The sequence below is a fragment of the Rattus norvegicus genome, chromosome 15 (genome assembly GCF_021556685.1).
Source record: "Rattus norvegicus strain SHRSP/BbbUtx chromosome 15, alternate assembly SHRSP_T2T, whole genome shotgun sequence".
Taxonomy (NCBI): domain Eukaryota; kingdom Metazoa; phylum Chordata; class Mammalia; order Rodentia; family Muridae; genus Rattus; species Rattus norvegicus.
The window spans coordinates 22924932-22946311 of NC_141548.1; the positions used below are offsets into that span (position 1 = coordinate 22924932).

General features: G+C 42.4%; 1 long non-coding RNA gene across 1 annotated transcript in view; it reads right to left on the reverse strand.

The window, feature by feature from the left end:
• The window catches only part of LOC102547310 (uncharacterized), a 40995-nt gene extending 20443 nt beyond the window's left edge, over window positions 1-20552 (reverse strand). Inside the window, exons 1-2 of the long non-coding RNA XR_015638704.1 lie at window positions 20396-20552; window positions 19365-19482 (exon numbers count right to left, since the gene is read on the reverse strand). This is a non-coding gene — a long non-coding RNA (uncharacterized LOC102547310). The remainder of the gene's footprint in view (window positions 1-19364; window positions 19483-20395) is intronic.
• Between the last annotated feature and the right edge of the window lie 828 nt (window positions 20553-21380).

Consider the following 21380-nt stretch of genomic DNA (forward strand, 5'->3'; position numbering starts at 1 on the left):
TGTGTGTCTCACGGACTGGCAATTAGAGGTGTCTTAGTCAGTCTTAGTGTTAGAAAGGAAAGCATTTAACTCGGCTCATTTACAGTTTCAGAGGTTCAGTCCATTGTCCTCATGGTGGGGATTGGCAGGCATGGTACTAGAGAAGTAGCTGAGAGTTCCACATTCAAATCCATAGGCAGCAGAAAGAGAAGAAGCAGTGGGACTGGTTTGGGCTCTTTGAAACCTCAAAACCCACCCCCAGTGACACATTTCCTCTAAACAGTAAGGCCATACTTCCTAATCCCTCTCAAATAGTGCCCTTCCCTGATGACCAATTATCAAAATCTATGAGCATATGGGGCCAACTTCATTCAAACTTTCACAAGAGGGGACTGGCCCTGACGTTTCTGCTCAGTTTGGTTCCCTACTGTTTATGTGGCCTGCCTGCCCATCCTCATGTTAGCCAATCTGAACCAGGACCTGAACCTGTTGTGTCCCGCTTCCTGACCCCTGTTTGAGCTTTTCCATCTCATCTTAACTCTACAGCTTGGAACTCAGGCCCTTACGCCATCAGCTCCAGCAGCAGCTGCTCCCTGGCCCTGCTCTGCTTTCTTATCCATACAGACCGTCTCAACACATTTGTGAGCTCTTGAATCTCACTGCAATCCCTTTAAATTATATTTATTTTGTAACCCAAACACGTACGTACAGATAGATAGATGTATTTGCCGTGCGAATATGTGATATGAGAGTTCACATTAATAACTGAGATTTGAATGAGAGAACCTGCATTTGCCTTGGCCAGATTACCAAGGTAGGTGGAATTCTATGCCAAACTGCTGCCATTGAAGTTGTTGACCTTTCTGAGCTTGGCATTGCTCAATAGGTTCTGACCTTGTGGGAACACGCAAATATGTTTGTTTAGGCTACTGCCAGATTGCACCCCCAAGAGGATTTATTATGCAAATAAAATTACCAGAGTGCATATTTTCCCTTTCTTGAAAGATATAGGGCACCCTTTACTAAGAACATATCATAAGTAATCTCAACATCGACTTGCAGGTATCTTTCAGACCAGGTCAAGCCCAAGTGAAGTGGCTTCAGTAGTGTCAACACGGAAGTCATACCGACAGGCAGTGCTATTAGGATTGAAGTCATGATGGTTAAAATGGACCCATCTGAAGCTCCAGATTAAGTCAGACAACACGCTCTAAAGTCAGAAGCTAAAGAATACTTAAATAGTTAAAAAGTCGGGGAACTTAACGAAGACCCATTGTATTTTCTGCCATTAAATGTAAAAAAATCCTATCTCTTCAGCTGAAAATTGTCAAGAGTCAGAGCTATTTAAGCATTTGTTCAGCATCCCAGGGCCATAAATAAAATAGTCATTCTCGTTTAAAGTATAATTTGATGCTAATGGTTATGCTGCAATACAATTAAATTATGACTCACTTGGCTTCGGATCCCATGTGTTACAGGGGCAATCTTCAACACTGCTCTGCCTTGGACACCAGCTGCCAATGACGTTTCCAGGTCACATGTTCCTGTCCAACTGGGTACAAATTCAAAGGGTTGCTACAACCTCCTCATGCTTGATAATTTTTTACTCATGTCCTTTTTAGAATTAAGAACAATATTATACTCACAATTACACTTTTATTATCAAGGACTCAAATCCAGACCAGCCAAATGAGTTGAGACTGGGGAGGGCCTGAAACACAAAGCCTTCATGTGACACTGGTTAAGTCACACTCCCAGCAGCCACCGAGCTCTGGCTAGGGCATGCCTCTGAGTTCTTGTCTAAATCTTGCTCTCAGGGTTCTTTCACTGACCATGTGATTGAATTCGGTCTCCACTCACCCACATGAGAGTGATCAAGACAGGTCAAATCTCTAATTATTAATCACATGGTTGATCTTTCTGGCGAGTGATGGGCTCTCATCCCAAGTCAACTCAGGTCTTCCCATAAACTCGTATGATTTAAGAAACTCATCAATAATAGCAAACAATACTCAGGGATTTCTAAGGATTTAGATTGATTACTTTTTGGGAACCAGAGGTAAAGACCGGTGACATTCTTTATTATACAACAGGTCACCTTTTTTTTTTTTTTTTTTTTAAATATGGGGCAGCCAGTGTAGAGGAGGAATTGGAGAATTAAAATTAAATTTCTCAATATACTTGACCATCAATATCCATCTTATAATCTCTCACTTACCCTACCATTTATACTGATATCCAGTATAGGATGTATAACCTGAAAAACAAAAGCCAAAGGATCCTGGCTCATTCTTAGAGCCCCATTCAGACATGAGCAATCAATCCAGCACACCATGGGATGACAAAACGTATCCCAGAGCAAGGCATCTAAGGTCCTCAAGCTTCCGTTCAGGCAGATCCGGTTTCAAAAGCAGGAAGGCAGAGCTAAGCATTCTGTGGCTTCTCCCCTAAGGCATCTGGTGGAAGGGAGCTAAGACACAACACCATGGCTTGCTCTGAGCCTCTTTGGAAGCAGTAATGTAATATTGAATTTTCCTCATTGTAGAACCCCTTTATTCATTTTGTTACTCTTAGCTATGGCTCTGCCTTCTTGGAGATGTTAGGTTGACCCAGTACGTTGATCTACAGTGCAGGAAGCAATATTACCTTAGCAACCACCTCCCACTAGTTGACCCCATTCATTAGAGTTTGTTTGTTCTTTCTAGCAATGAGCAGGCAATATTATTGTATTTGTGGCCAGTGGTAGTAAATTCAAACTCAATTTCATCTTTGGTACCATTAAGATTTTATTACTTATTGATTACTACATAGTCTGAAGACAAATGACAGTATGTATATATTATTTTGTAATTGTAGATCTGTGTGCTTCTTTTGTTAGCATCCCATTTAGGTTCAAAATAGTCAATTCTTATTTGCCTTCTGAGAAAAATCAATAACACCCCTGATTGGCTAGGCTCTAGGGCTTCATTGAGACTCTCTCTTGCAGCTCATGAATCTCAGGCAGGACTTGTGGCTCTGTTCTCATGCACAGCATAAATGATTGTCCCTTTGTTGTTCTCTAGGGGTGAGTTCTGAAAGCAAACGTTCTATCAATTTATTGTTTCACGTGAGAAAGGCACATGATTTCCAAACAGAAGTTGTCGTTTGCTTTGAGGTAGGATCTGATTTATTCAAAGGTGGTTAAATGTCTTGGTTTTTTTGTTTGTTTGTTTGTTTGTTTGTTTTGGTTTTGTTTTCTTTTGTTTTTTTTTTGGCAGAGTGTAAACTGGTTTAAAACTTTACCAAACTAGTAGTAAGAAACAATTGGAAAATTCCTAGGCCTTACTGCTACCACATGTAATGTGTTTCTAATTTTTCTGGAATTCCTCTGCCGTCACATGATCTAACAAAGTCATGGAAAACCAAATCACTTTTCTATCATCCTAAACACGAACTGGTCCTGGCTTGTCTGCTCATCTAAAGAGCACTTGTTTGTTTATTTGTTTGTTTACTTATGTGAGCGATCTAGACAGGTCCTTAGTGCTTAACTTAATTTCTTGAGATTTATCAAACGGCAATTGTTCATTACAGCCTCTTGACTTGGTGAGGAAACTTGCTGGCCTTGTCTGAGGGTAACACATCGCCGCATTGGTTTAGCTGGTTTGGCTGTTGCCTGGTGTGGTGACCCATGCTTGTAGCCCCAGCCCAGAGATGGGTCTCTGAGGCCCACTGCTTAGCTATTTTAGCCCAGTGGGTGAGCTCCAGCTCAGTAAGAGACCCTGTTTGAGTAACCAAGGTGGACAGGTCCCAAAGAACCACACCCAAGGTTAACCTAAATGTCCCATGAGGGTTGAACACTCAAGAGTCACTTTCTCTTGGCAATCTGACCAATTATGAGTCTGTAACATTGACTGCTGCCTCTGCTGCCAAGGTTGAGAGTAGCTCTAGTCTATGCTTACGTCTTAAAAAATATTGCTATTCCTTTAGAACAGAGCCTGAAGGAACGCCCATTCAGAGCCTGCCCCACATGTGGCCCATACATATATAGCCACCAAACTAGATAAGATGGATGAAGCAAAGAAGTGCAGGCTGACAGGAACCGGATGTAGATCTCTCCTGAGAGACACAGCCAGAATATGGCAAATACATAGGCGAATGCCAGCAGCAAACCACTGAACTGAGAACAGGACCCCTGTTGAAGGACTCAGAGAAAGGACTGAAAGAGCTGAAGGGGCTTGAGACCCCATATAAACAACAATGCCAACCAACAAGAGCTTCCAAGGACTAAGCCACTACCCAAAGACTATACATGGACTGACCCTGGGCTCCAACCTCATAGGTAGCAATGAATAGCCTAGTAAGGGCACCAGTGGAAGGGGAAGCCCTTGGTCCTGCCAAGGCTGAACCGCCAGTGAATGTGATTGTTGAGGGGAGGGCGGTAATGGGGGGAGGAATGGGAGGGGAAGCCCATATAGAAGGGGGGGAGAGATTAGGGGGACGTTGGCCTGGAAACCGGGAAAGGGAATAACAATTGAAATGTAAATAAGAAATACCCAATTTAGTAAAGATGGAGAAAGAAAAAAGAAAAAAAATCCCTATTCTTAACTCTAGTTCTTCAGTTTAGATCTTACGGTGAGGCCTTTGATCCATTTGGAGTTGACTTATGCATAGGGAGCATCTAGTTTCGTTTTCATACATGAAGATATTCCGTCTGCTCAGCCCCGTGTGTGGAAGATGCTGCCATTTTTCCAGTGTATATTTTTGGACTCTTGGTCAAATGCCAGGTGTTCGTACTTCCCCGGCTTTGAATTTGAGTCCTCTCTTCTGCTCCATTGGTCTCTGTGTCTGTCTGTGCACTGATACTAGGCTGTCTTTGTTATTCTGTCTCCTTAGTATAACAGAGTCTGCCGATTCCTCCACAGTACTGTTTGGTTTTGCTCAGGATTGCTACAGCTATCAGGCTTCTGGTTGAATTTGGTTTTGCTTCAATATGAAGTTTAAGGGTTTCTTTTATTAATCAATTAATTAATTAATTAATTTTATTTTTATTAGTTGTTCCATTTGTTTACATTTCAAATGATAGCTCACTTCCTGGTTACCCTTCCACAAGCCCCCCATCTCACAACCTCCCTCTCCTTCCTCCCCTTTGCCTCTATGAGGGTGTTCCCTCATCCCCCACCTCTCGCCCTCTCTCTCCCCACCCCTCCAGCATCTCCCTATGTTGGGGCATCAAACCTCCACAGGACCAAGGGCCTCCCTTCCCACTGATGTCAGACAAGGCCATCCTCTGCTGCCTATGTATCTGGAGCCATGGATCCCTCCCTGTACACTCCTTGGAGGGTGGTCTAGTCCCTGGAAACACTGGATAGTCAGGACAGCTGATGTTGTTCTTCTTATTGGGCTGTAATCACCCTCAGCGACTCCAGTCCTTCTGCCACTCCCCAAAAGGGTCCCTGAGCTCAGTCTGATGGTTGGCTCCAAGTATCCACATCTGTATTGGTCAGTTGCTGGCTGAACCTCCCAGGAAACAGTCATATCAGGTCCCTATCAGCAAGTGCCTCTTGGCAATGGCAACAGTGTTGGGGTTTGGTGTTTTAATTATTATGTGATATTGTGTGATGGGAGGAATCTCTTTTCTGGGCCCATCTGTTTGGTGTTCTGTAGCCTTCTTCTATGTTTATGGAGATCTCTTTCTTTAGGTTAGGGAAGTTTTCTTCTATAATTTTGTTGAAGATGTTTGCTGGTCCTTTGAGTTGGGAGTCTTCGCTCTCTTCTATACCTATTATTCTCAGGTTTTGTCTTTTCACTGTGTCCTGGATTTCTTGAATGTTTTGAGTTAGGAGCTTTTTGCTTTTCGTATTTTCCTTGACTGTTGTGTCAATGTTTTCTATGGTATCTTCTGCCCCTGAGATTCTCTCTTCTCTCTTGTATTCTGTTGGTGATGCTCGCATCTGTGACTCCTGATCTCTTTCCAAGGTTTTCTATCTCCAGGGTTGTCTTCCTTTGTGATTTCTTTATTGTTTCTATTTCCAGTTTTAGATCCTGAACAGTTTTGTTCAGTTACATCACCTGTTTGGTTGTGTTTGCCTGTTTAGTTCTGTAAGGGATTTATGCGTTTCTTTTTTTAAGGGCTTCTACTTGTTTACCTGTGCTAACCTGTATTTCTTTAAGGGAGTTATTTATGTCCTTCTTAAAGTCCTCTATCATCTTCATGAGGTGAGAATTTAGATCTGAGTCTTGCTTTATAGGTGTGATGTGGTATCCACAGCTTTCTGTGGGAGAACTGGGTTCTGATGATGCCAAGTAACCTTGGTTTCTGTTGTTTATGTTCTTGTGCTTGCCTCTCGCCATCTGGCTATCTTTGGTGTTAACTGGCCTCCCTCTCTCTCTGATTGGAGCCTGTCCCTACTGGAGCCTGTGATCCTGGTTGTGTCAGAACCCCTGGAGGGTTGAGCTGCTACTGGGGTATGTGTTGAGGGGGTTTGGATCCAGAGCAGAGGCTCTGCTCCAAGTACAGGTGCAAACTGGAAGGAGCCAAAGTTTAAGATTTTTAAAAATTCTCTTTTATCATTATTCTTTTTGTCTGTCTGTTTGTTAGTTTTGAGGCAGGGTTTTTCAGTGTAACTTTGGGTGCCCTGTAGACCAGGGTGGCCTTGAACTCAGGGATCCTCCTGCCTCTGCCTCCTGAGTGCTGGAATTAAAGGTGTGTGCCACCACCCGACTCTCATATTTCTGTGAAGGATGTCACTGAAACGTTATTAGAATTGCATGAATCTGTAGATTGCTTTGGGTAGAATCACTAGTTTTACAATATTGGTTTTTCTACTTTGTGATCATGGGCAAGTTTCCCATTTTCAAGTGTTGTTGTGGTTTGTCTTGGAGTTCTCTCTGAATTTGTAAAATAAAGGCAAGAGCTCGAGATTTGGGCAGAGGGAGGAGTCGGGAGCGAGGGGGGAGGAGTCAGGAGAGGGGAGGAGTTAAGAGGGGGAGGAGCCAGGAGGGGGAGGAGTCAGGGGAGGAGAAAGGAAAGAAGCGAGGAGAAAGTTGTCGTGGGAGAAGCTGGAGACCTGGCAAATAAAAGGTGCGAGGGATGAGGGATTTGGGAGCTAGGAATAGGACAGTGTAGGGTGGATCTGCCCAATCTAGACGCTAGATTGTTTTCATATTAATTGAGTTGCATTTTCTTTGTACTGGCCGATTCGGGTTGGAGAGGAAACTGCAACAAACTGCAACAAACTGGCGCCCAACGTATCCATTAGAACTCAACTAACCTGAGATAAAAGTTTACTTCCCTCTCACCCTCAGAATAGGGCTCTGATAGAGATCTAGGCAGGAGTACTGGTGGATTGGGAGTTGACTGGGTCTGAGGGGTCTACGGAGAACTGCAGAGAGGCTCCCTGCCCCAAACCCCAGACAGAGAGCTACAGCCGAGGGCATCATCTAGAATCGAGGAAAGGGATAGGAGAACCTAGAGCACAACTGCCTGTGAGGGAGTTTTCTGGCCGGCACATTGAACAGGATTCCTGAGATCACCACACGACCAAGCAAAGCCAGAGACAACCCAAAGAGGCCCCTCCCTGGGAACAAAGAATTGAGAGGACTGACTGTACGTGTTCTGAGGCGGAGGGAGAAAAAGGTATAAAGGGCTTCGGATCAGGTATTACTTTGATGTAAGAGAGATATATAACCTTTTGATACTTAAAGATGAGAAACACAATGAATATCTTTTGGGCCTTATGGAATGATATTTTAAATGGTCTGACGGTTGTGAATTTTGAGGAAATAGACACTTTATCATTTACCGGTATTGCAATATTCATTCTTCTGATTTACTATATCTTCTCAAAAGACAGGGCCCTAAATAGCAAATTTCTAGCCTTAGAAAAGAAATTACAAGTAATGCTAGAACAGAAATTTCTGAAATTTATAGATGACTCTGAACAACAGAGAGATAAGCTTAAGTCTTGGCAACAGAAGCTAGAAGAGACGCTAGAAAAAAGAATTCGACAACTCATAAATCAAATTGAACAGCAGGGAGATAGAGATAGAATCTGGAAGCAAAGTCTAGAGGATAACTTACTAAAACTAGCAAATCAAAATAAGGCAGAGGCTGCAATATCAGAATTACAACATAAAGAGAATCTAAGATTATGGAAGCAGGGCTTAGAACAGAAGATACAGGTAATTATGGAACAACATGAACAACAGAAAGAGAAAATTAAGTCTTGGCAATGTAGCCTAGAAGGAACACTAGAATTGAAGACACAGGAAATTATAGATCAGAATAAGAGACAGAAAGATGAAAATGAAGGTGGTAGACAGGAATTAGAAAGGATGTTAGAACAGAACATACAACAGCTCACAGGTCATACTGAACAGCAGAGAGAAAGTAATGAGGTTTGGAAGCAAGACTTGGAGAATAACTTTTTAAAATTAATCAATCAAAAGATAATGGATAGCAGATTATTAGAAGTACAATATAAAGAAAAATTCAAAGTGTGGAAGCAAAGCCTTGAACAGAGAATTCAGGAACTCAAGGAACAGGGGGAAAGACAGAAGGAGAGATATGAAGCATGGGTACAGACTTTAAGAGAGGAATTTAAAATTACAACTAAAGAAAAAAACTCAGGTAGAGACAGAGGATAAAATTAGGGAAAGCCAACCTAAGGCTATTAGGAAACAAACTTTAGTCTATCCAGTTAGTGTACAACAAAGGCCTCCAGACGATGATCATCCACAGGGTTATGAAGAATTTGAATGGCAACCCATGGATGTGTTAGAATTGAGGAAATTTAAGGAAAGCGTAACTAATTTTGGAATGCATTCACCATTTGTAAAACAAATCTTGATTTCTTGGGCTATTAAAAATAGAGTAATCCCCCAAGACTGGAAAGATATGGTAAGAGCAATTCTAGAGCCTGCTGAAAATTTACAATGGATTTCATGGTGGAGAGAAGAAGTGAGGGAGATAGCATGACAAAATAGAGCTAGGGGCAGAGAGATTTCCACAGATCAACTGCTTGGTGAAGGCCGCTTTGCTGAAGTAGAGGTGCAGGCTGTATATGATGAAGAAACTCTGGCATGGTGTCGATTGTCAGCCTTAAAGGCCTGGGACAAAGTGGCAGAATCAGGGAAAAGACTTGAAACATTCACTCAAGTCATACAAGGTCCTAAAGAAACCTTCCCTGACTTTTTACAAAGGCTTACCGCAGCTGTGGAAAGGAGTGTATCAGATTCAGCCGCAAGAAAGGCGATAATTGAGTCTTTAGCCTTTGAAAATGCAAATACCGAATGCAGGGAAGTAATCAGACCACTGAAGGCGAGGTCCGCACCAATAGATGAGTGGATTAGATATACAGCTATTGTTGGATCTTGTTCTCCTGATACGACTGTGATAGGAGAAGCTACCACTGGGCAGCTAGAGATGACCCAAGATTTCAAATGTTTTAATTGTGGTGAGCAGGGTCATCTCAGATATTACTGCAAGAAAAACCAAAGTAATACCAAAAGGGGGACTATGCCTCCTGGAATGTGTCAAAGATGTGGCAGAAGTGGACATTTGACTAAGGAATGTAGAGCAATAACAGACAGATGGGGCCGCATCCTGCCAAAAAACTCCCAGGGGGGCCTCTCGCAGGCCCCAATGCCAGGCAGGGAGAGTTCTCTTCCTCAGAACGATTAAACGGCACGACTTCAAAAATAGATGTTCTGGGACCAGAGGAGGCTGAGGGAAGTCCTATGGACAATTCCAAAAGCCTCAAAGGGAGCGAAAAACGAATATTTTGGCAAACGTCTATAGAGGACCAAAGGCCAAAACTAAAAATACTGGTAAACAATATTGAAATTGAAGGAATGGTTGACACTGGAGCAGATGTCACCATCATCTCTCCAAAATCTTGGCCCACTAGTTGGCCACTTCAAGGAGTAGATATGCAGTTTCAAGGTGTTGGCACTTTATCCCAAATAAAACAAAGCACCAGGTGGCTTAAATGTATAGGACCAGAAGGTCAGGTAGGAAAATTAAGGCCATACGTGGCTGATATAGCCATTAACTTATGGGGAAGAGATCTACTACAACAGTGGAAAACACAAATTAATATCCTCTCAGTTTCAGGGTCTGGCCCTGAAATTCATCAGGCTCCTAATACAAACTTTAAATCAGTCAGGGAATGTTATCAAGGACAGTTAGAGACTGTCCAAACTGTCCATAAGCAACTTACAGCAGAGGCTGACAATTTAGTGCTACCCCAAGGAGCCACTGCTGTTAAGACAACAACAGCCTTGCCGCTAAGGTGGCTGACTGACCAACCCATCTGGATTGATCAGTGGTCTATGACAAAAGAAAAACTACAGGCATTAGAACAGCTAGTCCAGGAACAGCTGGAGGCTCAGCATATAGAGGAGTCCACCAGCCCTTGGAATTCTCCAGTATTTGTCATTAAAAAAAGGTCTGGCAAATGGAGGGTGTTGACAGATCTCAGAGCAATTAATAAGATTATTCAGCCAATGGGTTCCCTGCAGCCTGGGATCCCACTGCCTTCTTTGTTGCCTAAGGAGTGGCCTATTATAGTGATTGACTTAAAAGATTGTTTTTTCACTATTCCTCTACATGAAGGCGATAAGGAAAGGTTTGCCCTTTCAGTGCCTACCCTCAATAGAGGTTGCCCCATAAAAAGATATCAATGGAAAGTCCTATCACAAGGAATGTTGAATAGCCCTACCTTGTGTCAATATTTTGTACAGCAGCCATTGGAGATGATTCGCAAAAAATTTCCCCAATCTATTATTTATCATTACATGGATGACATTTTATTGTCTGATTCAGATATAAATATCCTGGAAAGAATGTTTGATGAAGTAAAAAAAACCTTACCTTGCTGGGGATTACGAATCGCCCCTGAGAAAATACAAAGAGGGGATTCTATTAATTATCTAGGGTATAAAATAAGTCTATAAAGGATTAGGCCATAAAAGGTGCAAATCAAAAGAAATCAATTAGGGGCTGGGGATTTAGCTCAGTGGTAGAGTGCTTACCTAGGAAGCGCAAGGCCCTGGGTTCAGTCCCCAGCTCCGAAAAAAAAAGAACCAAAAAAAAAAAAAAAAAAGAAATCAATTAAGGACACTTAATGATTTTCAGAAACTACTGGGAGATATTAACTGGTTGAGGCCTGTGATTGGCTTGACCACTCAAGAGTTGAGCAATTTATTTCAAACGTTACAAGGCGATAAAGATTTAAATAGCCCAAGGAAACTATCAGCTGAGGCTGAGAAAGAGCTAGCTTTGGTAGAAAGGAAATTGCAGGACACAGATCTAGATCGTATTGATCCAAAGATGGCCTGCATATTAGTCATCCTACCCTCTACTCATCCCCCTACAGGAATTCTCATGCAGAGGGAAGATTATATCTTAGAATGGATATTTTTAACACATAAACAGAGTAAGAAACTGAAAACCTACATTGAGAAGGTCTCTGAATTGATACTTAAAGGAAAATTGAGACTTCGACAATTAGTTGGAATGGATCCGGCTGAAATTGTGGTACCTTTTACTAATGCAGAAATTGCCTCTTTGTGGGTACAAAATGAACATTGGCAAAGAGCATGCAGTAACTTCTTAGGAGAGATTAACAACAGACACCCTAAAAGCAAGCGACTTCAGTTCATAAAACAAACTAACTGGATCCTCCCTCGTATAATAAAGGGAACTCCAATATCTGGAGCCCCTACATTTTACACTGATGCCAGTAAGTCAGGAAAGGCAGGATATAAATCAGAAAATGTAAGCAACGTGACTGAGAGTCCCTATAAGTCAGTTCAAAAATCTGAATTGTATGCAATACTCATGGTGTTGTCAGATTTTCAAGAGCCTCTTAATATAGTAACTGACTCTCAATATGCAGAAAGGGTTGTTTTACACATAGAGACTGCTGAACTTATTCAGGATTATTCTGAATTGACATCACTATTTATTCAGCTACAACAAAAGATCAGAAATAGGAGTTACCCACTATATATAACACACATAAGATCCCATACAGGTCTGCCAGGCCTTCTGGCGCAGGTAATAATGAAATTGACCAGCTACTGATAGGAAGTGTACTAGAGGCTTCAGAATTCCATAAAAAAAAAAACACCATGTTAACAGCAAAGGCTTAAAGAAAGAATTCTCTATCACTTGGCAACAAGCCAAGGAGATTGTGAGGCAATGTCCTGCTTGCTCGTTATATAATCAAACTCCATTGCCTACAGAGGAACTAACCCTAAGGGCACCCAAAGAAATGAAATTTGGCAAATGGATGTTCTCCATTTTACAGAGTTTGGTAAATTGAAATACATACACCATACTATAGATACATATTCAGGATTTCAATGGGCAACTACCGTCAGAAAAGGTCGATTCTGTAATTACACATTTGTTAGAAGTTATGGCTATAATGGGAATACCCATAGAAATTAAAACGGACAATGGTCCAGCATATATCTCTAACAAGATTAAGCGCTTCTTTGAATATTATAATATAAAACATGTTACAGGTATACCACACAATCCTACAGGACAAGCGATTGTGGAGAGATCTAATCGAAGTCTAAAGGAGATGCTTAACAGGCAAAAAGGGGCAACAAAAACTCCCAGAGATAGGCTACATAGTGCTTTATTAACCTAAAATTTTTAAATGCTGATGAACAAAACAACACAGCTGCTGAAAGACATTGGATTGTGGAAAAGACTACTGAACTAAACCAGCCTGCTTATATTAAGGATATTCTGACGTCAGAATGGAAAATGGGAAATGTGTTATTCTGGGGAAGGGGTTATGCCTATGTTTCTACAGGAGAAGAAAAGCTGTGGGTTCCTTCCAGGCTGATAAAGATCAGACATGACAAGGGGAGACCTCCTGAAGTCCTTGGCAACACAGAAGAAAAGGGAGACTAAGACAATCAACAAATAGGTGATGTATATATGAGGATGTTTGGGTCTCTGTGTATGAACTGGCTGAGACTAAAGTGTCTATAAACAGCCAGTAACAGTTTGAGTACGAATTTCTCATAACTTGTTATTACATGCATCCTGTAAAATGGCATGTATTACAAAATTATGTTACGGTTTGATTATATGATCAAACTAACCTGGAGAAAGGCAGTCACCTTTCTTGTTGACCTTTATTAACTAAGCTGTGCACCATGTGGATGCGCTTACAGAACTATATGATGCTTGTAAGTCTTGTGTGCTGCGGGATGAAAGAAGAGAAAGACAGCCCTGAAATGATCCACACTCTGGGATGCTGAGATTCCGGGACCTTCCAGTCCAACTTCGTGTTTGATTCTCCCTCAATGACACTGAAGCTGCTTCATTTAAAGGCTTGCTTTCAGAACTTTTCCAGAATGGCCAGCTTACTTATCCAGCCCTTCAGACTGTCTTAGTCAAGAGGTCAGCTAAGCAATGAAGTTTCTCAGCACAGAGTGACTGGCAGGCAAATCCCGGCTAGCTCTACTTCGACAAAGCCAACTCTTCCTAATTCCCCTTGGGCCCCAGAAGGGAATTCTTCGCCCCAGTTCAGCTGGAAACAAACGAGGAAGATCATCGTCCCAGTTCCTTAAGTTGGGGTGGATGGTTCTGGTTATTCTAAGAACTGTGGATATGTTTTCTTTTAAGGGATACTATACAAATGAAGCTTTGGGCAGGGGGAACTAGAGAATTTAAACTCAGGGATTGCTACCTAGTAATACATAGAAGTTAGAGAAATAGACAAACAGGGATAGATTAGCAAACTTACTCTTAAACAAAATTTTACAGCTATATCTTACATTGATAGAAATGTTTGTAATTGATACAAAGTTGAAGCTGCAATCTTTTCATTGGTATAGAATGCATTTTACACAAATGCGAGGTTTTCATTGGTATACTTTCTTATTGATTTATAATTGAGATTAATATTGCTACTTTAACATAAGCATTGTGCCTCCACTATGCATCTAAGAATACAAGTCTTAGACCCAGTCCTATAACTGCTATTATACATTATTTTTAGTTGATTAACCAGTACCAGCTAAAGACCAGATAGCAAAGTCATGGTTCTGAGTCAGTTTAGATGGGTTTTGGAAATACTTCGATTAGAGAGGGCCAACAGTAGTCTATGCTTAACAGTTCAGAAACGCCTATGTAGATAGGAAATCTTCAAGGGCGTCAGAAGTCCACAGAATAACCCGTTTATGGACATTTCTTCGTCTAGATCATTTGACTAGAGACCTGTCTGCCCCTGGCAGGACCCCTAAGACTCGAAGAAGAAATTGAGCATCAGTGGAGTTGCTCAAATTGTGGTGACACAGCCACTGAGCAGATTGCTTCAATTCATCTACAGATAAAATACTGTCCAGAAAAGGACAAATTATGCAGAATAGTCGACTGATAATCTCTGCCAAGGCAGGGTGATCAGCCCTTCAAAATCTGCATTACAAAGGTCTGTCAGATGATCCTGGGCCAGAAGGCTGAAGACTGATGCTCCGACATATTAAGGAATAGGGGGATCAGCAGTCTCTATAAATTGGCTAAGCTTGGAAGCCATGTTTTGTGCTTCCCATATTTTCAGGTAATATTAATCATTCTTGGATTTCTGATGTGGTTGGAGACTTGTAGTCTCATAGACAACCCAAGCGGTTTAGTATTGAGAAAGATGATAAATCTGTTAGGGTGGTTTTCAGGTGGCATAGGATCTAGAACCAGGATATAGTCAGGTATAGTTTTTAGTATAGATGACATGGTTAATGAACAAAATTGATGGACTGGGTGATGAGTGTATTGTTGGTTTTATAAATTGCAGAATGGTAATAATACTTAGTTCACATATGTATAGGGAAAAGGTTTTTTAACTGGACAAAAAGGGGAAAATGTTGTGGTTTGCCTTGGAGTTCTCTCTGAATTTGTAAAATAAAGGTAAGAGCTCGAGATTTGGGCAGAGGGAGGAGTCGGGAGCGAGAGGGGAGGAGTCAGGAGAGGGGAGGAGTCAGGGGAGGAGAAAGGAAAGAAGCGAGGAGAGTTGTCGTGGGAGAAGGAGAAGCTGGAGACCTGGCAAATAAAAGGTGCAAGGGATGAGGGATTTGGGAGCTAGGAATAGGACAGTGTAGGGTGGATCTGCCCAATCCAGACGCTAGATTGTTTTCATATTAATTGAGTTGCGTTTTCTTTGTACTGGCCGATTCGGGTTGGAGAGGAAACTGCAACAAACTGCAAGGAAGTGTCTTATTCAGTTTCTTTCTTTTGGCATTTTTATAGAGGTATTGGTCAGGGTCACCTCAAGGTATTTTATTATTTCTTGAGACTATTAGGAATGGAGTTGTTTCCAGGATTTCTTTCTCATTATGTTTGCCTTTGGTATACAGACAGTCTACTGGTTTTCCTATGCTGACTTTGTAGCCTGCTGATTTGCTGAAAGTGTTTATCAATCCCAAGAGTTTTCTAGTGGATGCTGTATGTAGGATTTCTTAGGTAGAATCATATCACCTGAAAATAGAGATACTCTGACTTCTCCTTTCCTATTTAGATCCCTTTTATTATTTCTCCTGACTTGCTGCCCTAAGACTTCCAGCACTATATTGAATGAAAGTGGAGAAAGTAGACACCTTGTTTAGTCCTGATTTTAACAGATGTTTTGCGTTTCCCCTCATTTAATGTAATGCTGGCTGTAGGTTTGTAATAATAAACTTTATTATGATGTGAAGATATATTTTTATTCTGAGTTACTTCAGGACTTTTAACACGAAAGGAGTTGAATTTTGCCAAATCCCCCCTTTTGCATCTGTTGATATGACCAGATAATTTTTTTATACACTGTGTAAAGTTTATCCTTGTGTTATTCAGATGTTGATTTCTCCCGCCCTTATATCTTGTTCAAATGGGACAGGGCATTGTAATACTTATATCAAAAAAAAATCTCCTGTCTCAAGTTTGTGTAAACAGTTCTTACCATTTATTCTCTGCCTTGTAAATGCTGACCACCTGATGGCTGGGCAGAATAGAGAATAGGGAGGGATGTGGCAGCAGAGGAAAGAGAGGAGAGCAGGAGATTCAGATTAGGGAGGAGGAGTGGGGAGGGATTTGGAGCTATGCGGAAGGGGTCTGAAGGGAGATCATGGAAACACACCTGAAACCCAGAGCCAGAGCAACAATGATGTGCAAGTGTGATGGGATGGGGCTGGGAGGTTGCCAGATCAGCATAGGAGGTAAAGAAAGATCATTTAGCTGCTAATCCATTGAGATGCAGTTTTAATTAAATATTGGTTTCTCTGTGTAATTATTGGGGAGAAACATAAAGCATAGAACTGCAGCTGCCAGTTTGATTCATGTTAACATTTATATTAAGAATAATTCATTTACTCCAATGTATGCCATTTATAACATTTACTGATTTATATATACAGAACTATCCCTCGATCTCTAAAATAAAGCCAACTTGATCACAGACTATGGTTTTTTTGATATGTTCCTAAATTTAGTTTGCATCTCTAAGACTTCAATACCCTTGTCTTAAAGTTCTTTACCGATAAGTATACCAATCCTTAATTGTTATAATATTTATCCAATATTAACCAATCTACTCTCTCATTGGAAGGCTTACATTCTATCCCAAAGCCAAGCTACATAAATATCCTAACTTTGTCTCCTGCTCTGAGATTATTGTCTCACTACCATAGTCGCGCCCTAGGCTGCAGGAAACCATTAACTTAGCCTTTCCTAACGAGTGCGATTGTTCTGTGGTGCTGGGGATTGAACTCACAGCATTCTTTCCAGGTGCATGCTTTACCAGTGGACTGCATCCCTAGCCCAATGGATTATTTTAGGGATGTTTGGAAGGAATGAGTATTGAGTACTATATAACAGTTGTTACCATGCAGACCCTCAGCAATGTAATATGTTGGCTTTGTCACTGAACAAGCCCTACAAACTCTGGTTGCCAGTTTGTGGGGAAGGTATAGGAGGGTAACAGTGCAGAGAGCTGAGGTGGTCAAATCTAGTAGGTAGAATAGTGTTTGGGATAGAATCTATCAACTACTGTAGAATAAATATTTCTGGATTCAAACATTTATTTAATTATTTATTCTGGGGACAGAATCAGTTTAGCAGGCTTGTACAATGAATACCTTTACCAACTGACTATATTGCCGACACGACATTTCACTATTTTAACAGTTGGTTAAAATGTCCTACTGGTTGCATTTATGGGCTCCCACTACGTATCAGTCCTTGGTGAAATGATCAGGAAGACCAGAAGGAAACAGGGTGACCTCATGGATGCCAAGGAGGATAGATCGCTATTCCAGGGTTTAAATGTACTTGTATCTGGCTGCTTTCCCAACTTTTTATACCCCCAAAGCTATGGGGAAATGGGACATCAAAGCAGTTAAGAATAAATTTTTGCCACTTTGGGGATAGTAGTTCTATGTAGATATAAATATCTAATTCTAAGAAAATAAACCATTTTGAGTGATAAAAACACTTTTTACACTAAAAAAAATCCCAATAGAATCACTGGTCTGTCACACTTACTAATATATCCATAAATTTAACAAAAATCGATTTCATTCCTGTAAGGGGTGGTTCTGATGCTTTGACCAGGAATGAACACTGAAGGTCCTGTTAGCCAATTGGTTCTTTGTTGATCAATAAAGAGGCCATCGACCAATGGATGGGAGGAAGAGGCGGGACTTCCGGTTTCGAGGAGGAGGAGGGGGAGGAGGAGGGGGAGGAGGAGGGGGAGGAGGAGGGGGAGGAGGAGGGGGAGGAGGAGGGGGAGGAGGAGGGGGAGGAGGAGGGGGAGGAGGAGGGGGAGGAGGAGGGGGAGGAGTTGTTTGTCATGCTTCAGAGGTGGGCCTGGTGTAGCAGGCAGGCAGATTAGATTAGAAGCATAACTAGGCTGAGGGCAGATTTAGGGTGCTGAGCAAGAAGAAGGTAACCGGGCAACTCTGTTGAGGCCAGAATTAGAGGTGTTGAGCTGGGAATGACGATAAGGGCACATTAGCCGTTTCCGACCATTGAGCTAAAAAGCATATTAAAAATAAGCTAGTGTGTGTGTGTGTTGTGGTGTGTGTGTGTGTGTGTGTGTGTGTTTCAGTGACCCAGAAGGCCACCTTTTAAACTACACTGGCTGCTCAGTCCTTAGGATCTGACTGTGGTCAGGAATTCACAACTACATTTGATCTTTATGTAGATTGCAGGGATTTGAACTCACTTCTTCATGCTTGTCTGAGGTGCTTTTATTTTTCCCCAGCCCAACCTACTTAAAGTCTTTTTCACTTTAAGTCTTTAAAAACCCAGATCATATTCAACGTCTTGGTTTTCGTCATTCTTTTTCTGACACTTGAAAGCTGCTTTTGATGTCCTTTTGAGAGTGATTGTATTTTCATGTTTTAGAAGGGGCTCTTTGCTTTCTACTCACTTGGTATGGAGTCCAAGGGGATGACTACTTAGTGAGACTCCTTAGTGACATTTACTGAGTCTCTGTTAACGAGAATTTAATTCCACCTTAAGGGTGGTCTTTAAAAATTCATTCTGCATATTGTTTCCACCGATGCTGCCGGATGCTGCCTGGATTCTGTGAGAAAAAAACCCCACCCTACCAGGACCGGGACAGGCTGCAGCTGCTGTTCTGCTGGAGCAGAGTAGTAGGACTCACACAGGCCAGATGGTTCTTTGATCTAAAATGTGTCTTGGCAGACTTCTTGGGTGGGAAAGGTAAAGCCTCCCTGTTTCCATCCGCCTCATCCAGGGCATAGTCCAGAAGCTGTGGTGTGGTATTTTGCATGAGACAAGTGAAAGAAAATTGAAGGTCTGCAGCTGGAAGGAGAAGAAGGGTGGGGGTGGAGTGGGAATGTGGGAGATGGGGAGAGAGAGGCGGGGGAGAGACAGAGAGGGAGAGGTAGATCTTAGAGAAGACAGCAAGCAGCCAAGGGAGAACAGTCCACTAGTGCAAAGGGTGGGACCTCTGATCAGACATGCTGAATATAAATTCTACTTTACGTTGTTAGTGTTATTCCTGAGATTCACAAGAGAAAAACCAGTTCCACAATTCGGAGCCAAATTTGAAGCAAGCTTTAATTAAATACTGACCAGGACGGACTTTGGTTAGGACCACTCCCTGGAATTCCCAGCTGATGTCCACTAGACAAGTGTGGACAAACCCGTATGGCTACGGTATTTTCCCGTGACTTAGTTACTTTCCAAGAACTACAACTCCCAGCATTCCTGGAAGTTACCTGGTTCTTGGGTAGGCGGGGCTTATGGGTTAACCTTGGGTCTTACAGTTACGTTGCCTCACTTTTTATTATTGTTTTGAGAATTTTGAAGAGTGTATTTCAATCACATTCACCCCTTCCTCCCCTAACTCCTCGCAACAGCTATCGATAGCCACTACCTCCTTAACTGGGCTGTAACTTCAAGCGTCCTGTTGTGCCTTAAAAAAACCGCTGTAGTCGTCTGTCTTCTCTGACTCTTACAACTCTTTGATCCTTCTTCCACAGTGATCCCTGAGCCTTGGGAGGAGACAGTGTGACATTGTTATGCGGAGCCCCCCAGAGATGGCCATTTTGTCACAGTTTATAGACAATTGAATGTCTTCATTCCAGCTGGCTACACAGGTATTTGGGATCTAAGTGTAGCACTGGGAGTGTTTAGAATAAGGGACTTTTAAAGGCAAATAAATAGGTAGGTAGATAGATAGATAAAAAATTGCATCCTGATATCTCGATCTATAGCTGGGTGTGGCGGTGGAAGGTTTTTTTGTTTTTTGTTTTTTTTTTCTTTTCTTTTCCAGTTTAACAGAAGCTAAGATAAGGTAGTTGCTTGTGGCACCTTGACCTCAGGTTCCTAGAATAGAGTCGGGTACTTTTACACAGGATTCTCCATTAAGGAGATTGAACTCCCCACCCCCCTGCCCCTACCCCCCCACCCCCGAGCTGAGGACCGAACCCAGGGCCTTGCGCTTTCTAGGCAAGCGCTCTACCACTGAGCTAAATCCCCAACCCCAGGAGATTGAATTTTAAATAAAGCCGAAATGGCCTCAGCAAGGATCACCCGAAGGAAGACCCTCTACACTGTCTTGCCCGTTTGGGGCTAAGCGTTCCTTGATCTCTTAGTCTCTGCACCTTGACCAGTTGTGACTCTGTGGTATTTGTCATCGACTGCAATGAGAAGTGCCTCTGATGAGAACAGAGAAGGCGCTACTCCATGGGAGTAAGTATGAATGTCTTTGGAAATAGCCAATAACTTCCTGATCGGATTTAAGGCCCAGAGCACAAGTTTGAAACCCAGATCAAGGTTGGGACCAAGAACCTGTGGGTAGATGGGGTCTTAAGCTACAGGGAGGAATCTGCTACTGCTAAATGTTAATTACATTCCCCTGGGCTGTAACCTCCCTCCAAGAACTTTAACCCCTGTGGCGCCCACCTCGTCCAGCAAGGAAGACGCAACACCGTTGGATCCTTCTCAACAGCCTTTATTGCAGGACACCTTCATTGCTGATAGGGGAACCCAAGCAGCAAGAGCACTCGCCTCATATAGACAGCAGGCTGAGGCTATGCTAATTGTCCTTCAGGGATTGGCGGAGCATGAATCAACTCATTAGCATGGTACTGCTCCCTCATTAGCATATTACCGGCCAACTGATGCCAGGTGCAAAGCCTGCCCATGCGCAGTACCCTTGTTTACCACAGGAGGGCGCCCTACAAACCTCCAAAGGAAAGCCTGTGATACTGAAGAGTTAAATTTCAAAGAGTTAGTCACAAACAAAGTCCGAACATGCTTGAGAGAATTTGAGATAGGGCTCACCGGCTGGAGTCACCCCCTCCCCTTCCTTCACTCCCTGAGGATGGGTCACCCCCCTGCTGAGTGAGATGAGTCACCCTACCCACATTGCTGAGATACTAGATTGCACGTATACTTTGCTGATGTAACTCCGAGCCAAAAGTAACTGTGCACCATTTGAATCAGCCAATCATGTGTAACTGCTCGAAATCCCCTGGCTTTCCCTATATAAACCCCTGCCTTTAGAGGCTCATGGTCGACTCCTCTATCTCCTGCGTGAGATGCGTGTCGGCCTGAGACCTCGGTGTTGGCCCGAGATCTCATTAATAAAGCTGCCTCTTGTTGTTACATCAAGATCGGCTTCTCGTGTTTCCTGGGGTACGCCATCCCGAGACTGAAGCGAGAGTCTCCCCAATTTGGGGTTCTTTCATTTGTTCTTTCATCACATCAGGCTAGGTTGAGGAGGAATGAAGAAAGAAGTGATATTTCCCCACCGTGGCAAAGAAAAGGTTCAGCAGCTACTGGGATGTAGGGGGCTGCAGACCACACGGTGGAGGAGCCTGCCCACACATGCAGGATGTACCCCTAAGGAGGGAAGCACTTGTAAACACTCTCTTTTACACTTGTA